At 34.5% G+C, this 21,851-nt stretch overlaps 1 protein-coding gene across 1 annotated transcript in view; it reads left to right on the plus strand.

Annotated features, from left to right (window-relative positions):
* The window catches only part of LOC306641532 (transport and Golgi organization protein 1 homolog), a 220,987-nt gene that overhangs the window by 147,141 nt on the left and 51,995 nt on the right, over positions 1-21,851 (plus strand). The gene's annotated exons all lie outside the window — the stretch shown is intronic.

Consider the following 21,851-nt stretch of genomic DNA (forward strand, 5'->3'; position numbering starts at 1 on the left):
ATTCCTCACAGTATAAACAAGAAGTTTCAGCATTGTGGTGCTAGTTTCCTGTGCCTCAAATTCTACAGTGGTGCAGAGAGCCTGCACATATGAGTGTGTGTCATAGTTGGATTTACTAAGTGTAAGAAGTCTTTTACTTTAATAGGAAACGATTAGCAAGCCCACTCTGCCCGGAGGGTAACAGTTATATCACAGAACTATGTGAAATATGCCATGTAATGACTTCAAGATTTCCAGTTGCATAAAGAAATTTGAGACGTGGTCCCAGGTAAAAGAATGATAAAGACTTTATGATTTGGATACCTTCATCAACACGTGTACTAAATCAAGAGTTATATGGTAGACTTTCTTTCAAAAATGCATTTAAAGAAAAGTATTTGTTGTTTTTTTTTTTTTTTCATTTCCTCCTTTGGATGTCTGCAATTGGGGATTTGATAGCTGGAGAGATTGATGGACTTCAGTCAGAATGTAATTCTTGAATCCATGTATCCATGTTAGGGTACAAAAGATAAAGCAATAATATAGAAAAATGATGAGTCCCTTATACTGTGGAATATCATCCTATCCATGAACTTTAATGTAAAAGAGAAATAAACTTTTTTCTTTGTTTAAGTCAATGTTAATTTGGACTTTCTGTCAGTTATACCTGAATCTAATTCACATTTATTTAATGTCTAAGAATGTCTTTCTGTTGCTTTCATAAGTAAGTGATAACTAATGTGTACATAAAATACTAGGCTCAGATTCTTTTCTCTTAATTTTATAGATATTAGGTTGTAATCATCTCTCTAGTACAAAGGAACTACTCAGGACTGATTGTTTTTGATAGGGAGAGAATGGAAGTACATTTTTAAATTATCTTATTTATTCTCAAATAGAACTGTCTTTGCTAATTCAATTTTGAATAGCTGATTATCTCTAAAGAAAATTTTAATTCTACCTTATAATCTTAGTTTATTTACTCTTTTTCTTTCTAACACATCTGACCTACTTTTCATGAATAACCTTTTTCTTTGAACTTATCTATTTAGTCTTTGATTTGGTCTTGCAGAAACCATGATTTTAGGAGTTGGTTGAAATTGCATATGCTCTTTACAATTACATTTTCTTTAGTCTCCTGTAAAGAATGATGCTCACATGTGTGCTTTTCATATGGCTTTTCAACATGTGGGTCTGCATTTCTTCCCTGGGCCTACATGATTCTATCCTCTTACCTTCTTTCTCATTTGAAGAACACTAGACATATTGGCTGTGATTTGCATACAATTCATTTAACTAAGACTATAACATGACCACTGGTGGAGGGCCTGTGGATGTTGGATCAAGATCTGTTTTCAGGTTCAATTTGGAAGGCAACCAAATTCAACTGTCCCTATTTCCAAGTTGTATAACACTAATAATTGATGGGAGAGATGAAAGATTACAGCTCTAACTAGCACTGCCTCTTGCTTGGCACAGAGACCCTACATGTAATGAGTCTCGGAGCAAGTGAGTTGCTTGACCTATGTACAGCCCAGCCTACAGCTTGACTTCTACAGCTCCTCAATGTTGTATTTTTCAACTCCTGATACTGGACTTTCTCTCTAAGGGATAGAAACAAATAATGACCAAAAAAGATGTTTGACTTTAATGCCTTTAATGAGTCAAATGTAAGGTGAAATTCCAGAGCAGTGGGACTGAGCATTATCTGCTCTTTGAAAGTTTCTAAAGACCTCCTGGTTGTACTGTTTCAGCATCAATCCTTTTGTGATGATTCTTTTTTAACTCCTCCAGATCTACCCAAGAACACACAGACATCAGTAGTAGTTGTTGGTAATTTCCCTCCCACATCTTCAGCTGGTCCTTCCATGTGCTTATTGGAGAAGGATGACAGTGTTTATAGGGTTCCCAATGTAAGATTTCTTGGAGGAGGAAGTTCTTCCTCCTCTAGGCTAATTAACTAGCACCCATGATGGAGAAAAACTCAATGGAATACTGTGAGATTAATATACACTAAATCACATTAACACCTTTGAAAATTTGGGTAGACCCTAACTATGTAGTTGAAGAACAGACAAAGCTAATTAAAATACTTTGCCATTAATATCCAAGTCTTGGAAACTAATGGGGTCTTAGAAATATCACTAATGGTGGTTAATGCCTATATCATAATCTATCTTAGTTAATCATATGCCAACATAAGAGATAGGTAAATTATAATTCATTAATATCCTAAACTACATTGCTAAATAATGTTTACATAAAAGAAACCTGCAACTCATAATTATTTGTCTAGCATATTATGTTCATGATAAAGCAGATTAATGTAACTTTTCAATATGAAATAATTCTTACCCATATTTCCCTTCCTTAAGTGAATACCTGTTCAAATTTTGCTTATTAAAATTGAATAAAGCCCTCCTATCAGAATGGCAGTCATCAAGACTATAGAAAATAAAAAGTGCTGACGAGGTGTGGAGAAAAAGGAGCTCAATGCTGTTGGTGGGACTGAACTAAGATGACTAGGAATGGAACCCCCATATGACCCAGCTACAACACTCCTGGGGATTTATTCTGAAGAAGTCAAGTCAGCACAGCATAGCAATATATGCATACCCATGTTTATAGCAGCACAATTCACAATAGTCAAACTATGGAGTCAGCCTAGGTGTCCCTCATGGATGAATGGATAAAATGTGGTATATATACACAATGGAGTTTTATTCAGCCATACAGAAAAATAAATTATGGCATTTGCAAGGAAGCAGATAGAACTTGACAACATTATGTTAAGCAAAATAAACCAAATCCAGAAAGTCAAGGGTCATATGTTTTGTCTTATATGTGGAAATTCAAGAGAAAAAAAGAAAAAGAAAGTTGAAGGGGAATCTTATGAAAGTAGAAGGGAGCTGGGCACTGTGGTGCACACCTGTAATCCCAGCAGCTCCGGAGGATGAGGCAGGAGAATTGTGAGTTAAAAAACTTTTTGCATCTCTGTTCATAATCAATACTGCTCTGGAGTTTAACTTGACTGCAATGTTTTTGTTTTAAATATCAAGGCAATATTAACCTCATAGGATGAACTGCAAAGTATTTCTTTCTCCTTTATTTTCCAGATGTATTTGTGAAGTTTGGGTGTTAATTCTTTAAATGTTTGATAAAATTCACCAGTGAGATCATCTTGACCTGGATTTTTTTAATGGAAAAATCTTTAAATTACTAATCTAACTTATCAATATACCAAATAAATTTATTGTTATAAGGCTAAAAAAATTGAATAAAGTCAAGAACATTCTGCCTCTTATTATTAAAGGGACATTGTGATTTACCTCTGAAAGATTTTTTAAAAACACTTATAACCTATCAAGCTTGATTCAGAGACTTTTCCTGCCAGTAATTCATATTAATCTTCAAGTGACTAGTGGCTATAAGACCTGTTAATATCCCAGTAAAATATTTTATCCTGTTTACATCCAAACTTAATGCTATGTTTGCTTGTTACTTTTTATTTGATTTATTTATCCTTATATTGAATTACTTTTTGTTTTTATAAAAATGACTTTAATAAGTAAAATATTATTCTGTGTAACATTATAAGAGTGATTAGCCTACTTAACAAGTGAACATTTCTCAAGTGTTTCTAAGTAGTTATTTGCATATAACTCATTTAACTAAGAATATAATATATTAGTTATTTAGTTTTAAAATTACAATTTAAAAAGATTTCTGCTAACTAGCACTTATTATATTTTGGGCATGGTGAGACATACTTGCTTTACTTAATTTCTGATAAATGCTTATTTGAAGAAAAAAGTATAAATATATACATATATTCAATAAGTCAAGAAATATATACACAGCTGAATGAAGGTTTTTTCTCCTGCAGTGTATGACTATGTCAACTATAGTTTTACTATCATATTATTACTTCACTAAAGTTCTTTTTTATTCTCTTATTTTCTCAAATTGCAGTCCATACTTATTTGATGAATGCAATATCCTTTTTAATATCTTCTTAGAATGGGTATTGTAGATTTTTAGTGAAACTTTGTTCTGTTTCATGCATACTCTCAAATTCATCTAAACTATTTCTTTTTCTAAGCAGAAGAGTTTTTATTTTCATTTTAAAAATTATTTTATTTTTCACAAGCTGCATTTTGATTCATGGTACACAAATGGGGTACATTTCATTTCTATGGTTGTGCCCGATGTAGATTCATGCCGTTCATGTAATCATACATGTACATTGGATAATGATGTCTGTCTCGTTCCAAAATTGTTTTTGTTGTTGTTGTTTGTTCGTTAGCTTATCTCTGTCTTTTAAATTTGAGACTTTCTTTGACAGCTGTTGATCTTTTCTCTTCATTCATTTAATAATGAGACACAGAAATGCTAGTTGAAATCATCATATACTTGGGCAGGATTTATTGACTGGTGATTTTTACTGTAGAGGCAGCTTACTATGGGAGGAGCCACTGCTTATAGCCTTTCAGTTCTTCCAACAAAGAAATTCTCTAATCTCTTGCCAAGTGTGCTAGTATTCTGGGAATGGGATGAGCAATAAGAAGGTGTTCTCTATATTCAGTATGAGGACTTTTACCTTTTACTTCATTCTTACCACATTGGTCCACTTAGCTGTGGGATAGTACAATAGTACATTACAGACCCCTCCCTGCAGGGTATACTTGAAAACATGGATGGTACCAAACCCTAGATATACTTTTTCTTTTTTTTTTTTTTTTGCTTATTCATATGTAGATAAGTTCAAACTCTTCCTCTGAAGGTTTGATAACCAAGTCTGGTGAAATGAGCTAATAGTTTAACAGGAAAAAAGGTGTACATTTATTAACATACATGCACAGGCCACAGGAGCCATACAAAATTTGGAATTAAAGGAAAGGCCAGATGGTTGACACTTAAATTCCCTCTTCTTAGAGAAGAGGGACGTGAAGGATAGAGGTAATTTCAGAGGGTCGTGATGATTTTTTTAGAATTCAAATGGGCTTAAAGAATAGATGATGCCGACAGAGGGACATAGTTCCTTTGGGCTCCTCGTGTGGTGTTTTGTTTTTCAGGTTCTTCTGTGATATGAGTTTAATTTTCCTGAGTTAATGAAATTTTACCAAAAAAATGGAGAAAACTGTATTCCCTTTGGCAATTTGGTCTTTCGGTAAATAGGTGAACTTCAGAGAAAGCTTTTTCCTGCAATTTCTGTTTCTCAGGTGCTCTCAGTTCAAGTTCAAAGTGGATATGTTGGGTTATGGTCTTCTGAGTCCAACACATACAAACCTATGATAAAAGTTTAATTTATAAATTGGTCTCTGCCAGGGTCCAGCCCCAGCAGGAGTCCATGGGTTCCACACTGGTAAGGGGGCGCAGGGAGACAGCATCAGCGATGGATGGAGAATGAAAGACACAGACTCTAGCTCTGGTGCAATCAATCCCACTTTATTCTGGGGAAGGCTGGGTTTATATACATTTTTCTTCAGGCTTTGATGACAGGCTTGTGACTAATAAAATCAAAGAAGTTTCCAAAGCATAGGCAGAAATTGTTTTTACTGAAAGATTATGAGAAAACAGTAACCTTACAGATTATACTTACTTAATCACCAGGGCTTGCCATTGATAAAATAAGCTGGTCCATATCTAGTAGCTACTGTGGGAGGTGTTTTGTGCTTAGAACTTGGGGAAACATTGTTATCTATAAGTTTCTGTGCCCCAACAGGTTCTGGCTGTGCCAGTAAATGCAGTGTTTGGTTTTTAACATAATAAAAACATTCTGCTGTTGTGAGGTTAATCATCACAGGGTTTCAATGTGTGTTTTGTCTCCATGATGTTTTTCTGGAAATTTGTAGAATTATTCCCATCACCTCTAGCAAGATCCCCAGACTGAAGTGAGTAATATATTATTAGGAAAACTCCACAGAATAACATCCAATCTAGGGAGGCATACATCTGGCATGCAATCCTTTTAGGATAAGTCTTTGCAATCATCTTTCAGTGGAACTCTGTCAAGCACTGTAAGGAGAGCCAGGTGCCCCTGCAGGTCACAATGAAAAGTCAACAACAATATTAACTAATAAAATAAAACATTCAGAACCACATTATAAAAATGTTATTTAAAAATTATCAATTGTTTATTTCTGGAATTTTCCTTGTAATTGTTTTAGACTGTGGCTTGCCATATGTAACTGAAGCTGTAGAAATCAAAACCTCCAATAAGGGGATACTACTGTAAAGTGCTTCACCCATGCCCTCTCCTTGCCTGGTGCCTCTTGTCCTCCCTCAGAGAACACTCCCCAAACTGGGGGGAGGAAGTGGGAAAAGATCCCTGGGGAGAACCTGGGAAGGAGCTTGGGTGTTCAGGGATCCTCATACAGTCTTTCAGGCAAGCCCTCTGCCTCACTTCTGCCCTCTGGGATATCTGAAGCTGCCAGAGTCAAGGGTTCTGGGTTCAATTAGGAAGAACAGGATGGGATCTTGTTTGTGTCCCCCTCCAAATGTCCTCTGCTGTATTTGTTTTAAATCTGTGGCCACTCCTGTTTCTCAACATAAATTATGATTTGGGGTCACTGCTGTCTTCTAGTATCATGGAAGATGAAGTTCACGGGATGATTATAATTCTCCATGTTTGAAGTGAGGAGCATTTCTGAGAGGATAAAATAGGGCAAGAAATTCACTGCTCTGCCATCTTACATTTAAAGTCTTCTAATGAAAAATTTTGATACATAGAAATTCTTTTTCAATGTTTTTTTTTCAAAAATAACACCTAGAATATATTATTCATACTTGGGTTTTCATTTTTAAGTATATTTGAATGTGTTAGATGATGAGATGAACCTGTAGGGGAATTATTCATGTAAAACAAAAAAATAAATAAATAATGTGAGCAAGGTTTAACTATGTACCATAGGCATTCAGTGCAGGAAAATTTAATTTATATTTGAAGACAGAGGATTTCCTGGAGGAAGTATCATTTTTTTAATGAAACCTAATATTCAGGTAGGATTTGTGCCTACTGGGAGTTTAATAAATGTTTGCTAAATATAATTAATACAGTTCAGCTTTGGTGGTTTGACTGTTCTTTAGTGCAGTGTGTCAGCAGCAATCAGCTTCACTTATTCTCATCTTCATTTTCCAGAAAGAAATTAACAGAAACGTTTCTATGGAGAACATTCGCCATTCAATGACAGTTATTGATATATCCAATAATAACAGAAAAATCCTTCCTGTGAGAATTCCATTATATTAATGATGCATGTATATTATTAAGACTTATACATTCTGAGTAATAAAGCTCCAAGTTCACATGTTCCCAGATGTTATTTTGGGGCTACCACATTAGCAATTTTTCAGAAACATAAGCAGTAATTAGAAATTTTTAATAATAATTTCTTTCAGAAACAGCCCTTTGTTTTAATTCTTTCATTTAAAAAAACTTGTAAGAAAAAACTGTCAGAACTATTGACATTTTTATAGCTTGACAAAAATCAAGCATAATTAAAATGAAATATTTGTTGCATAAATTAAAGTGCAATTAATATGTTTTCTGCTGCTGCTTTAAGGATAAGATTAAAATGGTGTTGTTAGCAGACTCCCTTCTTGATTTTTATACCACACATTAGCACACGTTCTTATAGTAAAAGAGTAAACCAACAAGTAGAAAACACTGTTTGATGAAAATGGTATACAGAAAGTGATAAACTGACTTTTATGAAGGCAAGGTAATATTGCTTTTCATTTTAAGATCTGATTCCAAGGGTAAGATTTGCACTTTTAAAGCCATTAAAAAAGTAGAAAATTGCCCTTCTTTTTAGTTGGCTATGCCTTTTAAATTCACCAGTTTATTGTTTCAGTGGTGTTTGCCTTTTCAGGCAATAATTAGAAAATGAACAAGACATGGTATGCATAGGGCTCCCCTCCAGCTAACCCAGAAATAATAATAAATCTCATCACAAAAACTTAGGTGTGGACAATTCAAGAAAGTAGAAGAAAAACACATCCTGTTAACATTCCTCTTAGCTGAGGATCACTTTTTCTCACCAAAGTCCACCGTTACAAAAAGAACACCTAACATGACAAAAGTCAGTTATTGCTATGAAAAAATTCCCAACTGCCACCTGCCCAGACCACGCATTGAGTATTATTTCTCTGTGAACTTTTTTTCTAATTACTTTTTGACATTAGTCACCATTTGTGGTACCAGGAAAGAAATATATAACTATTATTAATAGTTCTCTTCATTTCTCCAAATGTCTTTCTTGGGCCTTGCTGCTTAAGGGATATAAATACAATTTTGAGATTAGAAATTATGGGGTAGGGCCATTCACCGGCTGAACTATTTACACACCTCTTTCTCAGGGGCTGCAATGGAGGCAATGCACATTATGTGATGACTGCATTAGGATTGACAGTGCCTGTCAAAGGAAGTGAAATTAGCATAACTCTTCTCTTGTACAAGGCCAGAGTGTCCCTCTCTTGCTGCCTATGGTGAAAAGACGGTATTATTTATTGCTTGGTGCTGACCTGCATTATGCATTGCAAATGTCAAATGCACTAACAGGTTTCAGATGGTGGAAAATTTTACCCTCCAAACTTCTTGGAGCAGGTAAATCAATCATTTTGGGATGGCTTAGTTAGTTTTGGTCACTTAAAGCGATACTTGTGATATAGTGACAAAATTGGTGGTTGTGCTTGTGCTCTTAGATTGCATGTGTTCATTTCAAGACATCCTTTCCTGACCACCTGATTTAAAATTGCCAGCCCTTTTCCTAACTTCATTAGGCTTATTTTTCTTTACAGCATTATCATTTGACTTTTTTATTTCTTTGTTGCCTGTTTTACTAGAAATTTAATTTTCATGAAATCAGGAATTTTTGCCTGACTTGGTCATTGCTGTATTTTTACTGCCTCCAATAGTACTTGGTTTAATTAGGCACTCAAGTCTTCTTAAAAGAAAGATTGTGTGAGTAAGTAAAGGAATGTTTAAAAGTCAATCCTTCAAAAAAAAAAAAAGCAGAATCAATCAGCTTAACAAACATAATTCATAATGTTAATATGAAAAAACTACATTTAGTAAATAATCACCAGAATATTCCTTATTAATACTTCATTTAGGAGTGGGGGTTGTGGCTCAGTGGTAGAGCACTTGTGTAGCATGTTAGGCCCTGGGTTTGATCCTCAGCAACAAATAAAAATAAAATAAAGATATTGTTTCCACCTACAACCAAAAACAAAAAAATTTAAAAATACTTCATTTATACATTATTTTATTCACTGTAGAGAAACTTAACATAAATGAAAATTATTTCTCATGAACTAAGTTTCAGGTAATAATCTATACATTTGTATATTCCTAATATGAATATCCAAAATCCAAAATCCCCCAAATTCAAAAGATAGCTTGTGCTCCAACATGATGCCACAAGTGGAAAATTGTACTCCATGCAACTTTTGTTTCATGCACAAAAACATGGAAAAAGGTTAGAGTAATCGTATGGTTTGGATGTGAGCTGTCCCCCAAAAGCTCAAGTGTGAGACAAAGCAAGAAGGTTCAGAGGAGAAATGATTGGGTTGTGAGAGTCTTAACCTAATTAGTGAATTAATCCCCTGAAAGGGTTTAACTGAATAGTAACTGAAGTTTAGGGTGTGGCTGGAGGAGGTGGGAATTGGGGACGTGGCTTTGGGGTATATATTTGTATCTGGCAAGTAGAGACCTCTCTCTCTGCTTCCTGATCCATAATGTGAACTGCTTCCCTCTGCCACACTCTTCCACCATGATGTCCTGCCTCACCTTGAGACCTTTGGAATGGAGCCTGCCTCTTATGGATTGAGGCTTCTGAAACTTGAGCTCCTAAATAAACCTTTCCTCTATGATTGTGCATGTTGGGTCCTTCAGTCACAGCAGTGAAAAAACTGACTAACACAGTAAGATTTCTAGGTTTTATGACTGACTTTGGGGAGAGGAATTGTACTTTCTAACGGTGCTTGGGGAAGAGGAATTCTAGTGTCTATGATCTTCTTGGGGATAAAAGTGGATCAGGGGAAAGAATGGCAGGAGGTCTGAAAGGTCTTACTTCTGAGCCCCTCTCCTTTAGCTAAGAGTAGTCAGCTATCAAGGTGCCAGACTTTGGGGTATCAGTCCTGGCACTGCAAATACTATGAAAGCACTGTGAGTATTGATTTTGTGGCTGCAAATAAATTTTAGCAAGTAAGCAAATTTACAATTATGCAATCTGTGAATAATGAGGCTTGACATTAACTGTGTTCTATAAAGAACATTTCTATAAAAAGTATCATTAAACACATCATCACAGTCTATTTACTGATGAATCTAGGCATTTTCTTCCTTGCAAAATAGGATCACACTGAAAAGTCCTGTATTTCTATTCAATCAAGATTTATTGATTCTTGATATGTGTGAGACACTGTTATGGGACTAGGAATACAAAAAGCAAGACGGATATAGTCCCTCTCCTCAAAGAACTCAGAAACAAACACATTAGGAACTAGTGGAACTTTTAGGATATGGGGCCTATTATAAAGCAATTAGGTTATTGAGGGAGTGTTCCTGAATGGGATATTGAGATCTTGGCCTCTCTTCTGTCTCTCTTTGCTTTCCAGCCACCATGAGGTGAACAGACCTCATCCTTTATTATATGCTCTGTGGTAATACACTGGTCACAGGCCCAAAGCAACAGGGCTAACCAAATACAGATGGAAATCTCTGCAACCATGAGCCCAATAAGCTTTCCCTGCTTCTAGTTGATTTATCTCAGGCATTTGTTATAGGAACAAAAAGCTGATAAACATGTACTTCTTCTGATATATCTATCTTGTATTTCTTATGGCTTAATACATATATCCCATAATTGCAAAGAATAGGTCAAATAAGAAATCTTGTCATTTATCCTTCATTTTACATACCTGGCCTGCCAATTCTTACATGTGCATTTAAAACCAAGACTGTGAAGATAAAGAGCTTTATTGGAGAACTAAATAAGAAAAATATAGATAAAACTATTAAGGAAGTATATCAAAATAGAGAGGAATCAGTAGAAACTTAAATATCTAACTTTTTAGACTGTAGACATACCAACATTGAAATGAAAATAGGAATGTGTATACCAAAAGTAAATATAAAGGACTTTTGAATTAGTAGCTATTTAGGAATGTTTATCCCCAAGTATGTTTTAAAGTATTTCTGAGAATTTCAGATTGAAAATAGCTAATGCTTAAGTACTTGCTGTATGTCAGACACTGTTTTAACTACTTCACATGCATGAATATAAATCATTTAATAACTCTGTGGGTATTATTATTATTATTTTTAACATTATTTCACCTCTGATTTTCAAATCAGGAAACAAGCATTACAGAAGTTTAATAATTTGTCCAAGATCACAAAGCTCTTAAGAATACAGCTGGATTTCAAACCCAGACAGCTTGGCTGTAAGAAATCCTGTAGAAGTCACACAAATAGCCTATGCATCCTCAGTAGATTCTGAGCATAATGTAATATGCAAATGAACTTGATGCATCATCAATTCATGACAATTAAAATTCATTTCTTTGGAAATATTTACAAGTGTTTTAATTGAGAGAATATTGAATAATTTCTAAATCTCTGGGCTTTAGAAGAACACAAATAACAGTGCTGGAGGATGTTTTCGAAAAACTCAGAGTGAACAGAAATAGGGGAGCAACTTCTGTAATTCAAACAATGGCCTATGTATTCTTTTGTCAAAACTGTAGAGATACTCATATCATCACCATTTTCTACATGTGATAAAGGTGTTGCCAAACCAGTTCTGTTTTACCACTGTACAGTACGACAATCACAGAAACAATGACTTATGTAAAAAAGAATGAATGAGTTAATTAACAAGGGGGCAAGTGTAAGAAAGCAAGAGACCTATGTCTCAAATCTACCTCCTTAAGGACAGAATTTGGGGATATTTTTGTAATAAAGAAACTAGGTGAGCTATAGTTTGCACATGCATAAATAATCTTTATAGGTCTTTATGGAAGGTATGTTCAGAAAATGGTGACATAAGTATGATGTAAAGGTAGAGATTTAAAAGGTCACCCATCAGATACCTAAGGAGGCCAACTGGAGAGCTTCTACAAGTGATCAAGTCCCTGAAAAGTAAACTAGGCAACCATTATCATCAGGACCCACACATCAGAGGTGTGACCTACAGAAAAGCTAGTGGGAGACTAATCATCTATTTCCCTGCTATGACTTCTAAACTAATTATTTTAGAAGTTAACAAAAATCAAGCAACTAAAAACCAATGAAGCTGGAGAATTTATTCAGAATTTCTCTTGGTTTTAAGAATAAAGTTTGACCTAGCAGAAAAAATATCAGGTGATTGCTTCAATCTCCCTATTAACTCCTATTTGAAGAGTATGGAAAAACCTAGTGCTAACCAGATTTACATATGGTTCCGTTCAGGAAATGATTTTGATTAAAATATTTTGGTTGAATTTAATATTCAACCAAAAGTTCTTGCCCCCTCCTTTTTATTTTAAGCTCTAAAAAACTTTTTGTAATATTTTGAATCTGAATATAAAAAAATTAAGCTGAAAAATATATTTGTAACCTTAGCTTTTTCACCTTGTCCCTGTAATCCCAGAGGTTTTGTCTCATGTGGTGCATTAGCATGGTCCTGCTTACTAACATTGAAGCTGGTTGTGTAAGTACTCAGTTGTGAGTATCTGGTGAAAAGCTTTAAATAACTAGATAAAGAGTGCAGTTGCCAACCTAAAGTCATCTTACACTTAGGGCTGAGTGGCCCAGGAAATTTGTTCTTTGTCATTTTTGACTTGGGTTTGAAAATGGACCTGGGCTGTATTCCAGCTCAAAGAGCCGTTCACTTCCAAAAACTCCTAAATTGTCCCGAGGAGCTCATTTTGGCAGTAGATGATTTGTGTTTGGCTGGCATCCTAATAGCAAAAACTGTCTGCCCTGACAAGCAGGGGCTGTGGCAGGATTTAGAATTACCACCCCCAGTGTTTTTTCTTGATGAGGTTATTTTTCAGAAAAGCAATCCCCTACCCCCATTTAAAAAGTGACACTGCATGAGTGTTGTGCAGGTGGTTTCCTCGAGTTAATAAATAGCTTCCCATGCAGGGTGAGTATTCTATTGGGTCAGAGATAAATTTTAAGGAAATGATAATCAGCAGCAGATTTTTCACCAAACCAAAGCTGCCTTAACAGCAAATTCACTCCTATACCTTAGTTAAGACTTAGTGGTTGATTAGGGCTACCGTAATATGTGAGATTATAGGTTATAAACTGAGAGTGATGGTGTCTGAAAGAATTTTTTTAATGGGGCCTAGAGAGTAGGTATCCTAAGAGTCAGTTCTTGTTTATCAGCATACAATTGCACATTATCGTCTGACACTAGAAATGTGTTTCTCCTTGCCATTGGGTGGATTCTGACACTGTAGGTGCCTAAATGTCAACTGAATACATAGCTGAAATTATAGCATGGGATGAAATGATGTTTCATTATATCAGAGAAGTTCAAAATTAAGAACTCAAGAAGATTCACAGGATTAAAGGAAGAAAATATCAGAAATTTTATTTCTGTTTACCTTTATCTTGTGTGTGTGTTATAATTATGTTATACTATTACAGTGTTACACATAAACAAGCACAAATGATTAGGTACATTTTCAGGATGCTTATCCAAAATAGTTTAATGGATAGTAAGAACGAAATTGTCTTATCACACATTTGTCTAGGTATCCATGGAATTTACCTCCCTTGGTCATTGAAAGAACATGGTAAGTGAAATGCGGGTGGAATTCTGCCACTGAACGGACCAGAGGGGACACAGTGGTGCTGAGAACCCAAAGCTTTGTCCCGCGTAAGCTTCACACAGTGTGACAAGGAAGACATCCCCCTGTAACAGGGTACAAAACAGGAGTTAGGAAGTACTTCTTGTGCTTTTTTTTTCTGGAACAAATTGTGGGGAACTGTTTTATTTGTTCCTTGTTTGGTAGAATTCAGCAGGGAAACCATCTTGGCATGTTTGAGAGGGTTATTAATTATTGGTTCAGTTTTTAAAAACTGAAACATAATTCTATGTCTCTCTTTGTGTGAGTTTTAGTAGATTGTGTTTTCAAGGAATTGTTCTGTCTCATCCAAATTATCCAATTTGTTCTCTCAGAATTTTTCACAATATTCATTTATTATTCTTTTAGTATTCATGAAATCACAAGTGGTAGTTTGTCTTCCATTGCTGATATTAGTAACTTATGTGTTCTTTTTTATTCTTAATTACCCTAGTTAGGAATTTATCAGTTTTATTGATGTATTTAAGGAAACATCTTTTGATTTTTTTTGATATTCTGTTTTCTGAATTCTGTTATTGAATTTCACTGATTTCTTCTTGAATTTATTATTTGTAAATAATAAATTTTATTACTTTGGATTTAATTTACTTTTGGACTTTCCTAACATGGAAACTTATGTTATCATTTTAATTGAGTTTGAGACTTTGTTTTTAAAAGTCTTTTTTGGCCTACTGTGTGTGTGTGGTTTTTTTTTTTTGCCATTATTGTTGTTCTTTTTGGTTACACATTAGAGTGTAATTTGACTTATTTATACAAACATGGATTATATTTTATTCTAACTAGGTTCCCAAGATTGTGATTGTACATGATGGAGATTAACTGTGGTGAATCCATAAATGTAAATAAGAAAGTCACGTCAGATTCATTCCACTGTCTCTCCTTTTCCTCTCCAACCCTTCACTTCCCTTCACTCCCCTGTGTCTAATCTACTGAACTTCAGTTCTTCCCCTCCCTTCTTGTTGTGTATTAGCACAACAAAAAGAACATTTCACCTTTGTTTTTTGGGGGAGGATTGACTTATTTCACTTAACATAATAGTCTCCAGATCCATCCACTTTTCAGCTAATGTCATCAATTCTTTCTTCATTATGACTGTGTAATATTTCATTATGTATATATACCATGTACCACATTTTCTTTATCCATTCATTTGTTGGAGGGCAGCTAAGTTGGTTGCATACCTTAGCTATTGTGAATTGGGCTGCTATAAAAATTGATGTGGCTGTGTCACTCTACCATATTGTTTTTAATTCCTTTGGGTACATACCAAGGAGTGGGATAACTGAATCAAATGGTGTTTCCTTTCCGAGTTTTCCAAAAGATCTCCACAATGCTTTCTACCGTGGTTGCACCAATTTGCATTCCCACCAGCAATGTAAGAGTGTAGCCTTTCCCACAACTTCTTCAACATTTATTGTTACTTGTATTCTTGATAATTGCCATTTTGACTGGAGTGAGATAAAAATCTTAGTGTACTTTTAATTTGCAATTCTCTAATTGCTAGTGACATTGAACATTTTTTCATATATTTGTTGGTCATTCATATGTCTTCTTTGAAGTGTCTGTTCAGTTCCTTTGCCCATTTATTGATTGGGTTTTTTTTTTTTTTCATGAAGTGTTTTTTAGCTCTTCATATATCCTGGAGATTAACGCTTTATCTGAGGTGCAGGTGGCAAAGATTTTCTCCCATTCTGTAGGCTCTCTCTTCATGTTCTTGATTGTTTCCTTTGCTGTGAAGTAGCTTTTTACTTTGATACCATCCCATTTATTGAGTCTTGATTTTACTTCTTATGCTTTAGGAGTCTTCTTGAAGAAGTCAGTTCCTAAATTGACATGATGGCGTGTTGGGCCTATATTTTCTTCAGGTAAATATAGATGTAGATTCCTGGTCTAATGTCTATGTCTTTGATCCACTTTGAGTTGGGTTTTGTGCAGGCGAGATATAGGGGTTAAATTTTGTTCTGCTATATATGAATTTCCAGTTTTCCCAGCGCCATTTGTTGAAGAGGCTGTCTTTTCTCTAATATATGTTTATGGCCCCTTTCTCTAACATGAGATAACTGTATTTATGTGGGCTTGTCTCTGAGTCTTTGTTCTGTACTGTTCTATTCTGTACTGTCTGTTTTGTCACTATAGCTCTGTAGTATAATTTAAGGTCTCGTATTGTGATGCCTCCTACTTTACTTTTCTCATTGAGTATTGCTTTGGCTATTCTGGGCCTCCTGTTTTTCCAAATGAATTTCATGACTGCTTTTTCTATTTCTATGAAGAAAGTCATCAGAACCTTAATAGAAATTGCATTGAACCTGTATAGTATTTTTGGTACTATGGCCATTTTGACAATATTAATTCTGCCTATCCAAGAGTATGGGAGATCTTTCCCTCTTCTAAGGTCTTCAATTTCTTTCTTTAGTGTTCTGTAGTTTCCATTGTAGAGGTTTTACACCTTTTTTGTTAGATTGATTCCCAGATATTTTACTTTATTCTTTTTTTTTGGGGGGGGGCCTATTATGAATGGGATGGTTTTCCTAATTTCTCTTTCAGCTGAGTCACCACTGCTATACAGGAACACAATTATTTTATCGGTGTTAATTTTATATTCTGCTACTTTGCTGAATTCATTTATGAGTTCTAGAAGATTTCTGGTGGAGTTTTTGGGTCTTCTAAATATAAGATTATGTTGCTAGTAAACAGAGATAGTTTGAGCTCTGCTTTTCCTATTTGTATCCCTTTAACTTCCTTTTAAAAAAATTTTGCCCTAATTGTGCTGACTTGAATTTCAAGGACTGTATTGAACAGAAGTGATGGAAGAGAGCATCCCTGTCATATTCCAGGTTTTAGAAGGAATTTTTTCAGTTTTCCTTCATTTAAAATGATGTTGACCTTGGGTTCAGCATATATACCTTTCACAATGTTGAAGCATACTTCTACTATTCCTAGTTTTTCTGGTGTTTTGAACAGGAATGGATTTTGTATTTTGTCAAAGGCCTTTTCTACATCTATCGAGATGATCATGTGATTCTTGTCTTTATGTCAATTGATGTAATGAGTTCCATTTATTGATTTCTGTATGTTTTTAACAAATTTTGCATCCCTGCAATGAAATCCACTTGATCACGGTGCACTAGCTTTTTAACATATTTTTGTATGCATTTTGCTGATATTTTATTAAGAAATTTTGCTTCTATATTCATCAGGAATATTGGTCTGAAGTTTTCTTGATGTGTCTTTGTCTGGTTTTGGTATCAGGTTGCTACCAGCTTCATAGAATGAGTTTGGAATAATTCCCTCTTCTATTTCATGGAATAAATTAAGGAGTATTGGTATTAGTTTATTAGGCATTTTTAACTTCCATGACTTGAAATTGATCTCTTTAAATTATCTATGGCCTCCTGGTTCAATTTGAGTAGGTCATATTTCTCTAGAAATTTGTTGATGTCATCAAGATTTTCTCTTGTTTTGGAGGATAAGTTTTCAAAATAGTTTCTGATTATCCTCTGTATTTCAGTGGTGTCTGTGTTGATGTTATTTTCTCATGAATTCAGAAATTTGAGTTTTTTCCCTCTTTTTTGATAGCAAGGCTAAAGGTTTATGAATTTTACCTATTTTTTTAAAGAACCAACTTTTGTTTCATTGATTTTTTTGAATTCCTTTTTGTTCATTTGTTTCAATTTCACTGATTTTCAGCTCTGATTTTAATTATTTCCTGTCATTTACTGCTTTTAGTGTTGATTTATTTCTTTTTCCTGGGCCTTGAGATATAATGTTAGATATTTTCTTTGGTGACATTCTATTCTTTTAATGAATGAGCTCAGCATTATAAACTTTCCTTTTAGAACCACCTTCATAATGTCCCAGAGATTTTGATATGTTGTGTCACTATTCTCATTTACCTCTAAGTAGTTTTTATTTCATCCCTGATTTCTTCTGCTATCCACTGATCATTCAGTAATATATTATTTAGTCTCCACATGTTAGAATATCTTCTATTTTTTTAATTGTATTTATTTTGATTCATTGTAAACAAATGGGGTACAACTTGTTTCTCTGGTTGTACATGAAGTAGAGCCATACGATTTTGTAATCATCCATGTACAGAAGGTAATGATGTTTGTCTCATTCTGTTATTTTTCCTTCCCCCATCCCTCCCACCCCTCTTTTTCCTTTATACAATCCATCCTTCCTCCATTCTTGCCTATCTCCAACCCCTCATTATGTGTCATCATCCGCTTATCAGAAATATCATTCACCCTTTGTCTTTTTGGAATTAGATTATCTCTCACTTAGCATGATATTCCTCAACTTTCACCCATTTGCTTGCAAATGCCATAATTTTATTCTTCTTTATGACTGAGTAATATTCCATTGTGTATATATACCACAGTTTCTTTATTTATTCATCAATTGAAGGGCATCTAGGTTGGTTTTGCAATCTAGCTATTGTGAATTGTGGAGCTCTGAACATTGATGTAATGGCATCAGTGTAGTATGCTAATTTTATATATTTTATATCCTTTGGGTATAGCCCAAGGAGTGGGACAGCTGGGTCAAATGGTGGTTCCATTCCAAGTTTTCTGAGGAATCTCCACACTGCTTTCCAGAGTGGCTGCACTAATCTGCCGCAATATATGAGTGTACCATTTTCCCCACATCCTCACCAACACCTATTGTTGCTTGTATTCTTAATAATCACAATTCTAATTGGGTTGAGATGAAATCTTAGGGTAGTTTTGATTTTTATTTCTCTTATTACTAGAGATGTTGAACATTTTTTCATATATCTGTTGATTGCTTATAGATCTTCTTCTGTAAAGTGTCTGCTCATTTCCTTAGCCCACTCATTGTTGGGTTATTTGTATTCTTGGTGTAAAGTTTTTTGAGTTCTTTATAGATTCTAGAGATTAGTGCTCTATCTGAAGTATGTGTGTCAAAGATTTTCTCACACTCTGTAGGCTTTTTCTTCACATTGATGATAGTTTCCTTTGCTGAGCAAAAGATTTCTAGTTTGAATCTATCCCAATAATTGATTCCTGCATTTATTTCTTGTGCTTTGGGAGTCACGTTAAGGATGTCTAATCCTAAGGCAACATGAAGAAGATTTGAACATACTTTTCTTCTATAAGGTGCAGGGTCTCCGGATTGATTCCAAGGTCCTTGATCCATTTTGAGTTGAATTTTGTGCAGGGTGAGAGATAGGGGTTTAATTTCTTTCTGCTACATATGGATTACCAGTTTTCCCAGCACCATTTTTTGAACAGGTTATCTTCTCCATTGTATGTTTTTGACATCTTTGTCTAGTTTGAGAAAACTGTATTTGTTTGGGTTTGTCTCTGTGTCCTCTATTCTGTACCATTGATCTACCTGTCAATTTTGGTGCCAATACCATGCCATTTTTGTTACAATTGCTCTGTAGTGTACTTAAAGTTCTTGAATTATAATACCCCTGATTCACTCTTCCTGCTAAGGATTGCTTTAGCTATTCTGGGTCTCTTAACTTTCCAAATGAATTTAATGATTGCTTTATCTATTTCTATGAGGTACATCATTGGGATTTTAATTGGAATTGTATTGAATATGTATAGCACTTTTGATAGTATGGCCATTTTAACAATATTAATCCTGCCTATCCGAGAACATGAGAGATCTTTCCATCTTCTAAGGTGTTCTTTAATTTCTTTCTTTAGTGTTCTGCAGTTCTCATTGTAGAGGTCTTTCATCTCTTTGGTTAGATTGATTCCCAAGTATTTTATTTTTTTTGGAGGGGGGCTATTGTGAATGAGGTAGTTTCCCTAAATTTCTTTCAGAGGATTCATCACTTATAAATAAAAATGTATTAAATTTATGAACATTGATTTTATTTCATGCTACATTACTGAATTCATTTATGAGTTCTAGAAGTTTTCTGGTGGAAATTTTCAGCTCCTCTAAAGATAGACTGATGTCATTGGCAAATAGGGATAGTTTGAGTTCTTCTTTTCCTATTCATATCCCTTTAATTTCTTTGCTCTGTCTAAATGCTCTGGCTAGAGTTTCAAGGACGATATTGAATAGAAGTGGTGAAAGAGGGAATCCTTGTTCCAGTTTTTAGGGGGAATGCTTTCAGTTTTTCACCATTTAGAATGATATTAACCATGGGCTTAGCATAGACAGCCTTTACAATGTTGAGGAATGTTCCTAATATCTCTATTTTTTCTATTATTTTGAGCATGAAGGGGTGATGTATTTTATCAAATGTTTTTTCTGCATCTATTGAAATGATCATGTGATTCTTAACTTTAAGTCTCTTGATATGGTGAATGACATTTATTGATTTCCTGATGTTGAACCAACCTTGCATCCCTGGGATGAAACCCACTTGATCATGGTGCACTATCTTTTTAATATGTTTCTGTATGAGATTTGCTAAAATTTTGTTAAGAATTTTTGCGTCGATGTTCATTAAGGATATTGGTCTGAAATTTTCTTTCCTCGATGTGTCTTTGTCTGGTTTAGGTATCAGGGTGATATTAGCTTCATAGAATGAGTTTGGAAGGGTTCCTTCCTCTTTTATTTCATGGAATACTTTGAGGAGTATTGGAATGAACTCTTCTTTAAAGGTTTTGTAGAACTCAGCTGAGACTTCATCTGGTCCAGAACTTTCCTTTGTTGGTAGACTTTCGATGACTTCTTTGATTTCATTGCTTGAAATTGATCCATTTAAATTGTGTATGTCCTCCTGATTCAGTTTGGGGGGATCATATGTCTCTAGAAACCTGTAGATATCTTTGAGATTTTTCTATTTTGTTGGAGTATAGATTTTCAAAATAGTTTTTAATTGTGTTTGTAATTCATTTGTGTCTGTTACAATATTTCCTTTTTCATCCCAAATTTTAGTAATTTGAGTTTTCTCTCTCCTTCTCTTTGTTAGCGTGGCTAAAGATTTATAAATTTTGTTTATCAATAAAAAGAACCAGTTTTTATTTTAATTTTTTCAGTTGTTTCTTTTGTTTCAATTTCATTTATTTCATCTCTGATTTTAACTATTTCCTGTCTTCTACTACTTTTGGTGTTGGTCTGCTCTTCTTTTTCTAGGACCTTGAGCTGTAAGGTTAGGTCATTTATTTGTTGACTTTTTCTTTTGTTGAATGCACTCCATGAAATAAATTTCCTTAGTACTGCTTTCATAGTGTCCCAGAGATTTTGATATGCTGTATCTTTATTCTCATTTACCTCTAAGAATTTTTTTATCCCCCCCACGATGTCTTCTGTTATCCATACATCATTCAATAGCATATTATTTAATCTCCAGTGTTGGAGTAGTTTCTGTTTTTTATTTTGTTATTGATTTCTAATTTCATTCTATTTCGATCTGATAGAATACAAGGTAGTATCTCTATCTTTTTGTATTTGCTAAGAGTAGCTTTGTGCATAATGTATGGTCTATTTTAGAGAAGGATCCATGTGCTGCTGAGAAGAAAGTGTATTCTCTCATTGATGGATGAAATATTCTATATATGTCTATTAAGTCTAAATTATCAATTGTACTATTGAGATCTATGATTTTATTGTTAAATTTTTGTTTGGAAGATCTGTCCAGTGGTGAGAGAGGTGTGTTAAGTCTCCTCATATTATCGTGTTGTGGTCTATTTGGTTCCTGGAATTGAGTAGGATTTGTTTGACATATATGGATGAGCCATTGTTTGGGCCATAAATATTTATGATTGTTATGTCTTGCTGATTTATGATTCCCTTAAGCAGTATGAAATGTCCTTCTTTATCCCTACTGATTAACTTTGGCTGGAAGTCCACTTTATCTGATATGAGGATGTATACCCCCACTTTTCTGCTGATTCCATGTGCATGGTATGTTTTTTCCCATCCTTTCACCTTTAGTCTGTGGGTATCTCTTTCTATGAGATGAGTCTCTTGAAGGCAGAATATTGTTGGATCCTTTTTAAAATCCATTCTGCCAGTCTGCGTCATTTGATTGATGAGTTCAGGCCATTAACATTCAAGGTTATTATTGA

The sequence above is a fragment of the Sciurus vulgaris genome, assembly GCF_902686455.1.
Source record: "Sciurus vulgaris genome assembly, chromosome: 12".
Classification (NCBI taxonomy): Eukaryota; Metazoa; Chordata; class Mammalia; order Rodentia; family Sciuridae; genus Sciurus; species Sciurus vulgaris.